The sequence below is a fragment of the Arvicola amphibius genome, chromosome 2 (assembly GCF_903992535.2).
Source record: "Arvicola amphibius chromosome 2, mArvAmp1.2, whole genome shotgun sequence".
NCBI classification, from domain to species: Eukaryota; Metazoa; Chordata; class Mammalia; order Rodentia; family Cricetidae; genus Arvicola; species Arvicola amphibius.
In genome coordinates this window covers 41,387,805-41,402,517 of record NC_052048.2, presented here as the reverse complement: position 1 = coordinate 41,402,517, position 14,713 = coordinate 41,387,805, and the positions used below count along the sequence as shown (strand labels likewise).

Sequence of the window (14,713 nt, the reverse complement as noted above, 5' to 3'; positions counted from 1 at the left end):
TGTGCTGCCACCTGGGGCCTTGGTGTCATCTGGGCCAGGACTGCACCCGAGGGCCATGTCCAGATCCAGGGCCCAACAGCAGTCAGGGTCTGAGTTGATATCCATGCCTCCTGATATATTTGAAAGACATGCTGATGCCAAGGATTTGGTCTACCACGTGGGGCCATGTTGTGTCCATGGGCTGCTCTGCTGCAGGGGACATATTGATCTGGGTGGCCTGTAATGCCACCTTGGGCCATAGTGACATCTGATTCCTGAATCCATTGTCCTACCACAGTTGGGATCTGTGATGTTTATGGCCCATGGTGCCACTAAAGGCCACATAAATGCCTAGGGTCTGGGCTACCACCTATGGCCATTTGGTGTCCAAGGGCCATGCTGCCACTGGGGCTGCTGAGGACTGTGTCTAGGTCTATGGCCCTACAACATTGCAGGGTCTGAGTTGCTGTCTGTGGCTTCTGATACCATTGAAGGCAACGCAGATGCCAGGGGTCTCGGATGCAACCTGTGGCCATGTTGGTGTCTGAAGACCTAGCTGCCGCAGGGACCACACCAATCTGAGTGGTCTTTGCAGTCACATAGGGCTGGTTCTGGGCTGATGACATGTGCCATGTCTGGGTTTGTGGCCTAACAGCAACTAGGATCTGTACTGATGCCCGTGGCCCATATTACCATAGGAACCATGCATGTTGAAATCTGAAGGACATGCTAAGCCAGACTTGCCCCAGGATAGCTAGCACTGGCCCTTGCTGTACACTGCAGCAGGAGAACTAGCACCGCCACCTCACCATGGCAAAGTTGACCATAGCACTCACCACAGGCAGAAGAGAACTGACCCCGATGGCATGGGCCTAGGAGAGCTGACTCTGTCCCTCGCCTGAGGTGGTGGTCCCAATGGCCCAGACCTACCAGTTCAGCTACTACCCAGACCTACATCCAAAGCCTTGGCTTGGCCCACCGTAAATGCTGTCCCATCTATGACCTGCTGGCGTATGCAAAGAGACTGCTTTTGTAGAATGATAACTGCAGGATCTCCATGACTGGAGGCAACAACAGGATATCCAAGAGGAGTTTTGGTGAGGGTCCAGAAATGATAGCGTGCCAGAATTCTTGAACCAGACTCACGGTAACAAATATTTTTGCGGGTGGGGTTGCATAGACAAAAGGGGTATACTGAAGACACATCACAGATCCCAAGGCCACTAAGATGAACGAAGAGGTGTTGGAAAGATGGAGGAGTAAGGTGGCTTTTTTTCTTTGTTTGTTTTGTTCTGTTTTTATTTAATTTTGGGAGCATAGTTCAGGGGTGAGGGGTAGATATGCAGAGACTGGAATGTGAGCAGGATTGGGTGCATAATGTGAAATTTCCAAAGAATCAATCAAGAATTATTTTTAAAATAAAAAGAGTATTCTTATTGATCATAGAAACTTGGACACCTTTAGAAAACTCTTCGCATTTAGAAAGGCATCCCAATTGAGAGACACCGCAACTTCAACATGGTAAAATTCCAAAGCCAGGACATTTGCTTTCCCTGGTGGCATGCAAAAATAAGACCAATAAGACCAAGGGGGTGGACCATGACCAACTTTCAGACAAGTTATAACTTGTTCGTAAAAACAAACAACCTGATATCAATAGTTGAGCCAAGACTTGAGAGGCAACCAAGGAGGTTGAGGTGTCAATAGAAAGATTCTTGTAACAAAGTAGGCCACCACACACACTCTGCTACACATTAAACCAGAAAAGGTCTCCAACCATGATCATCCCAAGAGCGCTTGCTGTGCATCATACTTGCCATCCTCCGTCAGCTTGTGATGTTTCTGTTTGTGTCAGCCACTCTTATTAAACAGCTCTATGTGGTGTTTATTTTCTCTACTCCTCGATAATAGACTGTAAGTACTCTGCTCAGAGGTGATTCGTAAAGGGCTCTCCAGTTTCTACTCAGTCTGACCGGGTGTTTTCCTTGATGTCATTTATCACGTTACTCAAAGAACCAAGGCACCAATTAAACACCTGGACTCAGAAAAAGGGCTCATTCATCGCTGTTCTCTTTTACAGGGTTGAGGGGATCTGTAGAACAGTGCTGTGCCCTACAATGCCTGCCATGCAAAGGAGGGCAGTTCTGATAAGTCGGCGTTCCTTTTCATGATGGTTTTGGGCAGCTTCTCTGTGTTAATATGGCCACCTTATTTTTGCCCTTCTTGTGGTTTGCCAGGAATGAAGCCACTGTTGGAGACAAGTAGAGTTGAGAAAGCATCATTCAAAGGGAGCTTTTAATTGACAACTCTGTGCTGAATAAGGGTGATTTAGATTTGCAGGCTGGCCCTGCTTGGGTAAAACAGGGGGCCTACTGCCAAACAGGCAGATAACCCTTTGTTCTTTTGGGGGAGTACTCATTCCAATTCAGGATTACATTTGAGAAATTCTTTATTTCCTTTTCTTTCTTCTATTTTGATCATGTCCCTATTTGCCTCAGGTTGGGGAGGGCACAGAATTTGTACCTTTAATTAGGATTAATAAATTATGCAATAATAAATAAACATTTATGTCATAGTAAAACAATGTGAAAAGGAAAGCGTGCATGGATTTCTCAAGGATCCCACCACTGCTATCCTATGTTCCTATTCAACTCCCCAGCAGAATGGATTTTTTTCTAAGTAACTCTAGAATAAAAGTACAAATTGTGTGTGTGTGTGTGTGTGTGTGTGTGTGTGTGTGTGTGTTTTAAAATGAATAATCTAAGACAAGTGGCCAAGTAGTGACCCAGTCCAGTAATCCCAGCACTCACAAGGTTGAGACAAAAGGGCAGTTCCAGGGCATCCCAGGCTACACAGCAAGACAGTATTTCAGAAAAAGCTAGCAAGAGCAAACAAACAAACCAAAAAGGATGAATTATAAAAATGAAACAAAGTATGTTTTTTCATTTTACATACCAATCCCAGTTTCCACTCCCTCCCCTCCTCCCATCCCCTCCACTTACCCCCCAACCCACACCCTATACACTCCTCAGAGAAGGTAAGGCGTATTGCTTTGGGAAAAGTTCAAGGGCCTTCCTACTATATCTAAGCTGAACAACGTATTCATCCTAAGAAGATTGGTTCCCAAAAAGCCAGTACAAGCCATAGGGAAAAATCCTGGTGCCACTGCCAATGCAGCCATGCAACTGTCAACCACATTCAGAGGGACTAGTCCTAGAGAAGCTAAGTAATAAGATAAACCCTAAGAAAAGCATTCATAGATCCACCTGGAAAGAGGAAATAGACAAGATCGCCTGTCAAAATTGGGAGTATGGGGTGGGAGGAGAAGGGAGAGTGAAAGGGGAAGAGGAGGGGGAGAAGGGGAAAAGGGAGGAGAACTTGAGGGAATGGGATGATCAAGATGGAGGAAGGACATAGATGAGAGGAAGGAAGGAGATATCTTGATTGAAGGAGCCATTATGGGACTAGCAAGAAACCTGGCACTAGAGAAATGCCCAGGTTTATAAGGATAAGCCCAGCTAAATATATTTTTAAACAATGCCTTGTTCCTAACAATAAGTATTTTATTTCTGTATTAATTCAGATTTTCTTTGTTGTGTGATGTGTAGAAATTCATTGTTTAAATGTTAGTGGAATGGTTAATTCTGTTTATTTTTTATTGTAAGTAATGCAAAACTTCAGTTTTTAGATGGCATCTGCTCTCCACTTAGAGTTATCTTTTAAATTTTAGTGTTTGGTGGCATATTTTATTTTATTTTTTTCTTCTCATGTGAATGTGTTTGTGTTGTGTAATGCAAGTGTACACTTATGTTCTCATGTGCATCAATATACATGTTTGTGCAAGCACACATGTGCATGTGTGTTGAGGTTTGAAGTTGACATTAGGAATTTCCTTCTGTTGTTCTTCACCTTGCTATCTAACGCAGGGTCTCTCAGTTGAACCCAGAGTCTGTTGACATTGCTAGTCTCGTTAGATAATTTGCTTCAATGATCCTTGTCTCTGCCTCTGTGTTGAAATTAGTGTGGCTGCCCCCTACCCCTGACATTATTTGAGTGCTGGGGATCCAACTGCCAGTCCTCATGCTCACGGGGCAAGCACTTTAGCAGTTGAGCCATCTCTCTAACTGATGGTCATGTGTTTTGAATATTTATATGTTAAATAAAATTCAAACCAAGCAACCTTCCCTTCTTTTCCTTTCCTAGCACAACGAAAAATCAAACTGGCTGACTATGATGGATGATGAGATGGGTTGGAGAACTCTCTGGACAGATGGGTCTGTGGGCCCAGAATCTAGGGCATGAAATGGTCATGAATAGGTACAGAGCGATGTAGAGTAGGTAGCCAGTAAGGGTGGGGGATTAATAATAAGCACAAAAAAACCTCAAGACAATAAGCAAACATTTACAAAATAAGATATATTTAAAACTATAAATGTTGATGGTGTGTGTGCACTTACGTGTGTGTGTGTGTGTGTGTGTGTGTGTGTGTGTGTGTAAGAAGACATCAATAACAATGAGCACATTGAGTGTCCCTATCTGGGTTTCTCAAAAATATACTCAACTAAAACATACCAGGGTTCTTGAAGAAGTGACTGATTCTAGAAGGGATAGAGAAAGGAGGAAATGTAAGATAAGCCTAGGACAGAGGAGATGGCTCACTGGGAAAACACTTTCTGTGAAAACATGAGGACATGATGTCAATCCCTAACACACATGTAAGAGAAATTCTGGGTATGGTTACATTTATATGTGCCTTAACACAGAACCGTCTCTCCCTTTCCCTCCTCTTCTCCATCTTTCTGCTCTATGTGTCTGCATCTCTATCACACACACACACACACAACACACACACTATTCATACAAGAGAGATCTAGAACATCCTTTTGGAACAGAATGTAAGGAAATGTTGAGTGATAAAATGCCAACAAGACAGAGACTCTAGGTTCAAATGACCCCCATTGGCCAAAAATGAGGAATTTTTAATCATCAAAATGGTATCTTATAAACTTTTGGGTAAAATAAGAAGTCATAAGTTGTCTAGATCTTTAAGTAAATGAACATACCACAAAGACAAGTGTTTTCCCCTAGAGTAGAATGTCATTTGGTATATATACATATGAACAGTGGCCACAAAGGATCCTTTGACAACCATCATAGAAGGAGTTGAAACAGGCAGGAATTTGTGTGTAAACTCAGAAAACCTTCCTCCACACCGCCCACCAGTCACAAGGGGAGAAAAGCCAGGTAAACACCATTGTGCAGTGGGTGTTGATGGAAGGAGGAAATTATCAAATACAAGATGCAACAGACCTTACCCAGCCTGGCTGGACATCGGTGTCACCTGTACCCATTTCTGATGGTTCTTTTATCCATTTGAATAACTCTCCAAATGGAGATGCATGATGTCCTCAGGAACCCCATTTTCCTGTTAGAGAGATCCAATGATTAGAAAGTCCTTCTAAGCAGGAGTAAAACCATCCTGTTTCTCTTTCCTTTCTACTGCGGGGAAAATGCAAAACAAGCAATAACCTTCATGGGTCTGGAAGCTCCTATCCCACTTCTCTTGATGTTTCTTTTTTGTACTGAACATTTTCAGTGACTTTTGCTGTTTAAATGTACTTGACTCTTCAGCAGCATGTGTGTACTAATCTGTCAGGGACTCCAAAAGACACTAGTGGCAAGCTGTGCTATGACTAATGCAAAATACAGCCAGATTATTACCTCCTTAAATTGGAATAGCACAGGCAATGACTGCAGCATAAGACTGCATTAGCTTTCTTTGGCAGTTACATGGATTCGTCACATAGTGAAATATTCATCTTGTCTTTGGGCATTGCCAATCTGGTAGAATATACTGAGGTTGCTAATTTTATTTTTTATTGATTTTTATTTAGCTCTACATTTTTCTCTGCTCCCCTCCCTGCCTCTCCCCTCCCCTTCAACCCTCTCCCAAGGTCCCCATGCTCCTAATTAACTCAGGAGTTCTTGTCTTTTCTACTACCCATGTAGATTAGATGTATTTTTATGTATGTCTCTCTTAGCATCCTCATTGTTGTCTAGGTTCTCAGTGATTGTGATCTGTTGGCTGGTTTTCTTTGCTTTATGTTTTAAAAACACTTATAAGTGAGTACAAGTGATAATTGTCTTTCTGGGTCTGGGTTACCTTACTCAAAATGATGTTTTCTAGCTTCACCCATTTGCCTGCAAAATTCAAGATGTCGTTATTTTTTCTGTCATTGTGTAAATATACCACATTTTCCTTGTCTATTCTTTGGTCGAGGGACATTTAGGTTGTTACCAGGTTCTGGTTATGACAAAAAAAAATGCTGCTATGAACATAGTTGAGCACAGGCCCTTGTGGCATGATTGAGCATCCTTTGGATATATACCCAAAAGTGGTATTGCTGGGTATTGAGGTAGGTTGTTTCCTATTTTTCTTAGAAATCGCCACACTGACATACAAAGGGGCTGTACCAGCTTGCATTCCCACCAGCAATCCAGGAGTGTTCCCTTTATCCCACAACCTCTCCAGCATAAGTTGTCATCAGTGTTTTTGATCTTGGCCACTCTTACAGGTGTAAGATGGAATCTCAGAGTTATTTTGATTTGAATTTCTCTGATGACTAAGGATGTTGAACATTTCCTTAAGTGTCTTTCAGCCATTTTAGATTCCTCTGTTGAGAGTTCTCTGTTTAGGTCTGTACTCCATTTTTATTGGGTTATTTGTTCTTTTGATGACAAATTTCTTGAGTTCTTTGTATATTTTGGAAATCAGACCTCTGTCTGATGTGGGGTTAGTGAAGATCTTTTCCCACCCTGTAGGCTGTCATTTTGATAATTTTTAAAAGTACAGCTTTTTGCTATTATCCCTGTTAAATTTCATCCTAGATTTAAAAAAGAAAAAAGAAAAGAATGCATGACCCAGTTTGAGTCACTAAAATTCTTGATTTTCATCTAATATTTAGGACATCCTTTTTTCATATATATCTTACAAAGAATTGATAAATTAGTTTATCCAACACTGATTCTATTTTTATTGAAAAATAGGGGCCAACTACAAAGTGTTGAAGATTGCCTGCAAGCATGTGACCTCTAGGATTATTGTCATCATCCATCAGCAGCCTTTGCTGTGACATTTAACTATTATTAAAAGCAATTCTCTGTCCATGTTCCCTTACATCATTAAATGTAAACTATTAGTTCTTTGGCATGTTCCAAGACTGTGAAGAGTCCCACATTTTTAGCTCCTTCCTAAAAAAGAAATAATAATTTTAAAAAGAGAAGACATAATTTTACCAAAAGACATTTTATCACAACCATCACAAGAAATTTGCTACAGATGATTCAAGATGAGTTAACACTTGCACACATACACACACTTCCTTATATAAGCACCAAATGAGTATCCTTAGCACTGCGATTGAAATGAGAAGAAATTGCTGTGAGACACTGATCTTGTATTGGTTTAATAAAACACTGATTGGAGGCAGGACGACCAGAACAGGAGAGTTCTGGGCAGAGAAAAGGCTCAGTCTGCAGTCGTCACCCAGAGCCAGAGGACGCAAGATGAGAATGCCTCACCGATAAAAGTGCCAAGCCATGTGGCTAACACAGACAATAATTATGGGTTAATGTAAGGTATAAGAGTTAATAAGAAGCCTGAACTAATAGACCAACCCATTTATAATTGATGTAGCCCTCTGTGTGTTTCTTTGGGACTGAACGGCTATGGGACAGGGCAGGACAGACCTCTGTCAACAAGAAATTATAAAATGAAGTGGAAGATGCAACATGCAGAAAACAACATCAAAACTAGAATCATTGGGCTTAGGGAGATGGTTCAGTGAGTAAACTGTTTACCATACAAACATGAGGACCTAAATTCAAATCCCCAAACACACATAAAGCTGCATTGTGGTGTGCTTATAATTCCAAAACTTCTGCCTTGTGATAGGATGTGGGGATAGAAGGCACCCCAGAGGCTCACAGGACAGGAGGCAGGTGTGCACAGACTAATAACAAAGACACCTGCCTCAAACAAGGTAAAAAGCAAAGACTGACATCCAAAATTGTCTTTTTTACCTCTACATGTGTACTAGGTATGTGCACACCTATACTCACCCACAGATACACAAATATTTTTTAGATGGGATTATTATCCCATGGGCCCAAAGTACTTTTTAATTAGTGTATATCCAGTGAAAAATGATCCATTTTATTATAACTTTTTTATATGTGTGTATCATTGGTAATATTCAATCCACATTACCCTCTCATGTCCTTCCCTGCCTTCTTTGCGTTTTTTTTCCTTTCCACAACATATCATGTATATATATTCACACACACACATACACACACACACACACACACACACACACACACACACACACTGAGACATGGTTTCTCTATAGTCCTGGATGTCCTGTAACTCATTATGTAGACAAAAATAGCCTTGAACTCACAGAGATCTGGCTGCATCTGCCTCCTAAGCACTGAGATTAAAGGAGTATAGCACCATGCCCAGCTTTTTATATACCATTATTACTATTATTAAACCTAGATTCCATACCCAAGAGAAAACATATAGGTACCTGTCTTTATGAGGCTGGCTTATGCAACTAAACAAGATGGTTCCATCCATTTTCCTTCAAATAGTGTAATTTCATTATGTTTTTATGACCAATCAAAACTCCATACCACATTTTCTTTATTCTTTAACCATTCATCTGATAATGGACATCTAGGTTGATTTCATTACCTCACTCTTGTGGGGAGTGCTTATTTTATAAGCAAAATTGTGTAGGTATAGGAACAAAACCACTTGTTTCTACAGATAATTCTAATTCAGAATGTCTTTTCCAGCATCACCAAGTCAGCATGTAAAATGGCTTGGATATGTAATATCATGTTCACATCCATTTGTTAATCTAGTTGTCTAAGTGTCTAATGACTAACTGTTCCTTGTGCTTGTTAAACTGGAACAAAGCACTTGGTTTATTGAGAAAACACTGCAGGAAATAAAACAATTTCTGTAAACTCTTAGTAGCTTCAGCAGTTAGTAAATAAATGTCAGTCAGCATCAGTGTTCTAGAGTCCTGGCTCAGTCACTCTTCAGGTTGAAAACAGGAAACAACTCGGAACATTTTTTCCTGAGTGCTGTTGGTCCTACTTATTGTTGTCACATAATTGAGACCAGATTCAAACAGCATCTTGAGCTCTAATTACCTCTGAGAACTCTGTGCATGGAGCAATAGTGAGAGTGAGTTGTCAAAACAAAAGTCATAAATGCAGATCCTTCGTGATCTTGATGGATTAAAACCAAAGGAAGGGAGACAGTTTGTTTTGGCAAGAGGCCATCTGTTTATTTGTGTACAGCAGTTGTATTCAAATTTAAGGAAATTAATCAAAAGCATCAGAATTCCTAGCACAGTAAATGAGAGTTGCTGAAAAAGTAAACACTGATAAAACCCAAGGACCTAATGAGGTTTTCAAACTCCTTAGTTTAATCTTCTCCAGTCCCCAGGAGACCTCTCTGCTGTGTGGACATGCATGACTTACTTCACATTGATCATTACTATTACAAAGCTCAGAGCATGAATTGCCAACAAGTACCAAACTGATGAATTAGCTGTTGTCAGTACTACAACTGGGCCAGCATGATCCTGTATGTAAGAAACCCAGCTAATCATTGGTTAACAGGCATTAGAGTTTCATTAATAAAAATCTGTCCCAGATCCCTTAATGTGTTGAGAATGTGACTCAGTGCTACAGGGTATGCAAAGTCATGAGGTCAATTTTCAACACGGAGAGAAGTTATACAAAGACAAACACACAGGCATTAGAGTTTCATTAATAAAAATCTGTCCCAGATCCCTTAATGTGTTGAGAATGTGACTCAGTGCTACAGGGTATGCAAAGTCATGAGGTCAATTTTCAACACGGAGAGAAGTTATACAAAGACAAACACACACACACAGACACGCAATTTTAAACGCATGTAGACTCTGGGATTTGTGCAGACTCCTTGGTGATAACCCAAATGTCAGGTTTTAAGTACCTGGACGGTTGACTCTACTCTCCTAAGTTTGGTATGTAGACCTCCCACTAAAGGCAGCATTTTAGAGCTCACAGCCAGTTATCTCCTTTTACAGCACTCTTTGCATCCTGTGGCAGACACTCTTAGACTCCTTTCTGCACTCAACCATCTTCAGTACTCTACACATAATAAGGACTGAAAATTGCTGTCCTTTGCCCTTAGCCTTGCAACCTGAAAGATTTGCTCATAGATCTCATGCTCTCAGCTATGAAGGCAGGCAGAATAGTACAACACAGAGCTCCTTAACCACTCTCGGGCAGCAGTCCTCTTGTCTCTTAGACAGATAATAATGGTATTTATTATGAATAAATGAGGTTAAGCTATGCAGAGTGCTAAACAGTGCTAAGGGTCTTGGGATTGATTGTCATTATTCCATCAGCCTCCTCCATCCATATACGATGTCCTTGAAACACTTTGTAAACACACATTTATGTGTACACCAGTATATTGTACAAGGTCTGCACAGGTTTAAACCAGACTTGGTCCTAGCAGAGAGAAGGGAGTAGACATAGGTTCCCACCCCAAACCAAGAAGTTATTTGCAAATGATATTCACTGCAAGAGGAAAATCAGTTTTCTCCAAAGGATTGTATCAATAACACTCCATGGGGCAGGTCTCATGCCCAGGAATAGTTGGCCAACGTAAACAAACTTCATGGTTTGTTGTGTTTCAGGTGTGTGTTGGGGGGGTGGGTATGTGTGTGTGCATGCGCGCATGCACACTTTTGTTGTTTGGACAGTTAGTGTCTTGTTGGTCCTTTGCTTTGATTTTGGTTTTGGTCCTTTTTGGGTTTTTTGTGTGATAGATTTTTATTTTTTACTTTGAAAGAAAGAGAGAAAAAAACATAAATCTATTGGGTAGAGAATGGGAAAGTCTCAGGAGAAGTTGGGGGAGCAGAAAACATAAACAAAATGTATAAAATTTTTTTTTTGGTTTTTCGAGACAGGGTTTCTCTGTAGCTTTGAAGCCTATCCTGGAACTAGCTCTTGTAGACCAGGCTGGTCTCGAACTCACAGAGATCTGCCTGCCTCTGCCTCCCAAGTGCTGGGATTAAAGGTGTGTGCCACCACCGCCCAGCTACAAAATGTATAAAATTTTTAAGATAAAAAATGTGTGTTACAATAAAACATATACGATACCCCACAAATGTATATATAGATACTGTCAATTAGAAGGAGAGTAAAACTAAAGTTAACACCCCATGAAATATGATTTCAAAATTCCTACCAAAGATTTTTTAAATTTAACTAGTTTATTTATTTTATGCCCTGACCCCAGTTTCCCCTCCCTCTTCTCCTCCTATTCTTCTTCAAAAACCCTTCCCTCCTCCCCTCAATCCACTCCTCCTCTGTTTCTGTTCAAAAATGGACTGGCCACCCATAAGTATCAACAACACATGACATATAAAGTTGCAGTAAGACTAAGCACCTCCCCTGTATTAAAGCTAGGTAAGGCAATTCAGTATGATAAATAGGTTAACAAAAGCTAACCAAAGCATAGGGAAACAGGCCAGGATTCCCTGAGGTTGGTCTAACCTTTGGCTATGGGTCTCTACATCTGTTTCCACTAGTTACTGGATGAAAGCTCTCTGATGACAATGGAGTAGTCACCAATGTGATCATAGAAGAAGGCCAGCTCAGGCTATATATCCACTATTGTTAGGAGTCTTAACTGGGGTCATCCTTGTGGATTCATGGGAGTTTCCTTTGTATCAGGTTTCTACCTGATCCCAAAATGTCTCCCCTTCCAGTCAACTCTTTCAGTAATTTCCTCTCCACTGCTGACCTGATCCCTCAAGTTCCCATCTTTGCCTGCCCCCAATCCACTCAGGAAATACCTTCTATGTCCTCTTCCCAGGGAGGTCTATGTGTCCCCCTTGACCCTCCTTGTTGCCTAGCCTGTGAGTTTGTTGATTGTCACACGGTTATCCTTTAATTAATGCCCAATATCCACTTATGAGTGAGTATATATCATGTTTGTCTTTCTGGGTCTGGGTTACCTCACTCAGGATGATTTTTTTCTAGTTCCAGCCATTTCCCTTCAAATTTCCTAATGTCATTGTTTTTAACAGCTGAGTAATACTCCATTATGTCAATGTGCCACATTTTCTTTATCCACTCTTTAGTTGTTTCCAGGTTCTGGCTATTACAAATAAAGTTACAATGAACATAGTTGAGCAAATGTCCTTGTGGTAAGGATGGGCACCCTATATATATGCCCAGTAGTGGTATGGCTGGTTATTGAGGTAGATTGAGTCCCAATTTTCTGAAATGCCATATTGATTTCCATAGTGGCTGTACAAGTTTACACTCCCAGAAGCAATGGAGGAGTGTTCCCCTTGCTCCACATCCTCTCCAGCATCATTTGTGGGTTTGATCTTAGCCATTCTGGCATGTGTTTTTTTTGACTTACAGAAGCTTTACAGTTTTATGAGGCCACATTTATTAATTGTCAATCATAGTGTTTATGCTATTGGTGTTCTATTCAGGAAGTTGTCTCCTATGCCAATGTGTTCAAGGCTATTTTCCACTTTCTCTTCTATCAGAGTTAATGTAACTGTGTTTATTTTGAGGTCTTTCATCCATTTGAACTTGAATTTAGTGCAGAGTGATAGGTATGGATCCATTTGCAGTCAACATTCAGCACTATTTGTTGAAGATGCTTTCTTTTATTCCATTGTGTAATTTTCTTACCAGAGTGATTTTAACCCAAGCAGTTATTATAATAAATGTTTATATATCTCACAGGCTGAAACATAGTCCTACAAATATGAAAGATACTTAATTTTTTTCTCTTTGTTGTTGATGATGGTGGTAGCTTTGATTTAATCTTGCTTCCAATTATTCACTTTGGATTACTTTATGGACATTTGTCGAGTGTGACTGAACACAGATTTCAATCAGGAGGCATGTACCTGGGCACTATGTTGAATCCATATTGCTTATTATCATTGTACTATCTGACATTATTTATGAAACCCTGTAGTATTGTAAAGAACCATGTGTGGGTTGGAAGTTGACAAATGTCTGCTAAGAAAGCCTGTTACAACCCTGAAGCACAACTGATAGAAACTCAGAGATAGAAATTGGGGATTGACCTAAAGATCAGAAAAGCAAAGCAGCTTACCACTGACTCTTACCTCAACCTCAGTTCGAATATGGTGATCCTACCTCCAGGAACTCTAAGAACAAGACTGTGACTGTGACCTATCTCCTCCCACTTTACATTCCTCTCTAGGAATTAAAGGCACTGGGATTAAAGGCATGCACTGCTCAGTTTCTGTGACAACTAATGTGGCTACTGGGATTAAATGTGTGTGTTACCAGTCGTGGTCTGTAAGGTTAACAAGTGGGGCTGTTTGACTCTCTGATCCTCAGGCAACCTTTATTTATTAAAATACAAATGAAATACCACTACACAACCAAATTAAAACAAAAATGTAAAGAGTAACATTGAAAACTAATATTCTTTTCAAAATATTTGTTTCAATTATGTATATGTGTTTGCATAAGTGTGGGAAGAGTCAGTAGATACCCCTGGAGCTAGAGTGGCAGGTGGTTGTCACCTGCCTGACAGGGATGATCAGAAAAATCTGGTCCTCTGGAAGAATACATGGTCTTAAGCACAAAGCCACCTCTCCAGACCCCAAAGTAATATTCTTTATTTTGAAGAAACAATATACAGATTTTACCTTCCTCATGATATTCATTACCTTTATGATTATATTTGTAATAAAATTCCTTAAGATGACTATTAGTTTCAAAGTAGAAAGCTATAAATTGATATATTATGCAGATTATAAAATAGCTTTATGAAGATACAAGCAAATGCATATTAAGTTGGAAGGAATGGGGTGCTTTATCTGCACCATATGTAAGAAATAAACCAATGGAAAAGAATAAAGGAATAGCCTCAATTCGACCTCTGAACAATCTTAGAACGTCTTTGGCTTGTGAGGTTGGTACCTCAAACCCTGAGGCTCAGTATGAAAGGGGACAGGAAAACATTGTGCAGAGTCTGAGAATCAGCTTTTTGTTGTAGACAGTAGGGAGTAGGAAGGACCTGGTAAAGCCAGGCCCAGAAACTGCTTTTTCTTTTCTTTCTTTCTTTTTTTTCTTTTTCTTAATAAACTTCAGGGTGAGACTTAAAGACAAATTGCCTAATTTTTTTTTGGTGGGGGGGGAACCTGGTTCCAGAGTTTGTGATGGGTGTTAGCTCCTTTCTGAGTTCCATGGGCAACAGATTTCTGGAGCCCTGGGCCTGATTTAAGGCCTCAGTTTAGGTGGAGGGGTGTTTCCTTTGTCATGCTTACGATGATGAAAAACAAAACCACTGAAGAATGATGAGCCTGAAGATGGAGGGAAATTCTACCTAAATGGAAATAATAGTCTCACTACTTCTTAGCCTTCTGCTAAGGTCAAGGGACAACATAAGTTTCATGTGTACGTGATTTGACTATACTTTGTGTGGGAATTTCTTGTTTTATTTTATTGCCCTGACTTTAAATATTCCTCTCAATTTCCTATACTAAAACACTTAACTACTTTGACAATGACAACAAAAAAGCAACAAACAAAAATGAAAAGTTGAACACACTTCAAATTACACGGATTTTCCTGATAGCATGTCAGGAGACAT

The 14,713-nt window shown here is 40.3% G+C and overlaps 1 protein-coding gene across 1 annotated transcript in view; it reads left to right on the top strand.

Annotated features, from left to right (window-relative positions):
- Nucleotides 1-14,713, top strand: part of Cntn4 (contactin 4) — a 353,211-nt gene that overhangs the window by 306,573 nt on the left and 31,925 nt on the right. The window lies entirely within an intron of this gene.